The sequence below is a fragment of the Pecten maximus genome, chromosome 7 (genome assembly GCF_902652985.1).
Source record: "Pecten maximus chromosome 7, xPecMax1.1, whole genome shotgun sequence".
Classification (NCBI taxonomy): domain Eukaryota; kingdom Metazoa; phylum Mollusca; class Bivalvia; order Pectinida; family Pectinidae; genus Pecten; species Pecten maximus.
Window position 1 is genome coordinate 11,848,854 of NC_047021.1, and position 2,632 is coordinate 11,851,485.

The 2,632-nt window shown below is 39.2% G+C and overlaps 1 long non-coding RNA gene across 1 annotated transcript; it reads left to right on the forward strand.

Annotated features, from left to right (window-relative positions):
• Positions 1-2,632, forward strand: LOC117331611. Its single transcript, XR_004533590.1, has 2 exons — positions 1-833; positions 1,287-2,632. It is a non-coding gene; the product is annotated as an uncharacterized LOC117331611 (long non-coding RNA).

A 2,632-nucleotide genomic window follows, 5' to 3' on the forward strand; every position in this document is an offset into this window, starting at 1 on the left:
GTGTCCTTGGTGCGTAGATGGGGTCACTGTCCGGTGTGTCCTTGGTTTGTAGATGGGGTCATTGTCTGATGTGTCCCTGGTTTGTAGATGGGGTCACTGTCCGGTGTGTCCTTGGTTTGTAGATGGGGTCATTGTCCGGTGTGTCCTTGGTTTGTAGATGGGGTCATTGTCTGATGTGTCCTTGGTTTGTAGATGGGTCATTGTCTATGTGTCCTTGGTTTGTAGATGGGGTCATTGTCCAGTGTGTCCTTGGTTTGTAGATGGGTCATTGTCTATGTGTCCTTGGTTTGTAGATGGGGTCATTGTCCAATGTGTCCTTGGTTTGTAGATGGGGTCATTGTCCAATGTGTCCTTGGTTTGTAGATGGGGTCATTGTCCAATGTGTCCTTGGTTTGTAGATGGGGTCATTGTCTGATGTGTCCATGGTTTGTAGATGGGGTCATTGTCTAATGTGTCCTTGGTTTGTAGATGGGGTCATTGTCTATGTGTCCTTGGTTTGTAGATGGGGTCATTGTCTGATGTTTCCTTGGTTTGTAGATGGGGTCATTGTCCGGTGTGTCCATGGTTTGTAGATGGGGTCATTGTCTGATATGTCCTTGGTTTGTAGATGGGGTCATTGTCTGATGTGTCCATGGTTTGTAGATGGGGTCATTGTCTGATGTGTCCATGGTTTGTAGATGGGATCATTGTCCGGTGTGTCCTTGGTTTGTAGATGGGGTCATTGTCTGATGTGTCCTTGGTTTGTAGATGGGGTCATTGTCTGATGTGTCCTTGGTTTGTAGATGGGGTCATTGTCTGATGTGTCCTTGGTTTGTAGATGGGGTCATTGTCCGGTGTGTCCTCGATTCATTGAGGGGGTCATTGTCTGATGTTTCCTTGGTTTGTAGATGGGGTCATTGTCCAGTGTGTCCCTAGTTTGTAGATGGGGTCATTGTCCAGTGTGGCCTTGATTCGTAGATGGGGTCATTGTCCAATGTGTCCTTGGTTCATAGATGGGATCATTGTCCGGTGTGTCCTTGGTTTGTAGATGGGGTCATTGTCTGATGTGTCCTTGGTTCATAGATGGGGTCATTGTCCAATGTGTCCTTGGTTCATAGATAGGGTCATTGTCTGATGTGTCCTTGGTTTGTAGATGGGGTCATTGTCTGATGTGTCCTTGGTTTGTAGATGGGGTCATTATCTGATGTGTCCTTGGTTTGTAGATGGGTCATTGTCTATGTGTCCTTGGTTTGTAGATGGGGTCATTGTCCAGTGTGTCCTTGGTTTGTAGATGGGGTCATTGTCAGGTGTGTCCTTGGTTTGTAGATGGGGTCATTATCTGATGTGTCCTTGGTTTGTAGATGGGGTCATTATCTGATGTGTCCTTGGTTTGTAGATGGAGTTCGTTGTCTTGTTTGGTAGTTGGAGTTTGTCTTGGTTAGTTGTCCGATGGGTTCATGTTTTTGTTTCTATGGATATACATATGTTGTTAACATATTAGGATATCATTGTTACTTTTGTAAGAGGGATGATCCATAGAAACAATATGATATTGCAGCTTTAATACGTTTGATTTAAAACGATATAATGTGTTCTTATTATAAGTCATAGATGGAAGTATTATCATATGGTGTTGTCCATCAATCATTCGGCGTAAAAGTTTGTTTGTCTGGAGATCTACTCAGACATTTATGGACCAATATTTTTGAAACTTGGTATGCATTACAATCATGATATGTACATATATTGCCCTTTAATTATATTTTAGTATTTGGGTTTTTTGTCCATGGGGATCGCCTAAATTTTTCAACCATTTTCTTTGAAACTTGGTAGGCTTTATGCAACCATGATATATAGCCATGTTTCCCCTAAAGGCATTTTGATTTGACCATAATTGCAAAAGCTATTGCCCTTTGTTTATTTTGATATTTTAATTTTGTCCGGAGATCTCCTTCATTTTTCGGCTGATTTGTTAGAAGCTATATAACCATGATATATAGTTGTGTTTCCCCTAAAGGCATTTACAATGTAACTAATTTTACAAAAGCTATTGCCCTTCGTTTATTTTGGTATTTGAGTTTTGTCCGGAGATCTGCATTTTTCAACTGATTTCTTAGAAACTTGGTAGGCTGTACAGTATAATCATGGAATATATTTGTGTTTCCCCATTTCAATTGGACTATATTTTTTCCCCTACATTTTTCAACAATTTCTTTGAGTCTTGGTAGGCTTTATAATCATGATTTCAAATTGTGTTTAATGATTTGTTGACTAATTCCTGATAACTGATATTCATCTCACTGATGGGAAATTAAACATTGACTTTGTAGTAAAATGTGTGGGCTAAAGCATGTAACAAATCATAATGCGATACAAATCGTATTCCATTGCAAGATAGTATATAACACTACAAAATGTATAAAGAATTTGACGGGCGTATTTTGTTCCGCCCCGCTGTACTGACTTGTTATATTGTTAATTATTGTTATCATTGACATGTAATATGCTAAACATTCCACAATTACTTTTTTGTAAGCAGTCTGCATCAACAAGATAATGTGTATCAATTGTAATGTAAATTGAAAACTGTTTGCTTTCAGTACATATAATACCTATATATATATTGAAATAAATATTATGTATGCTGTATATA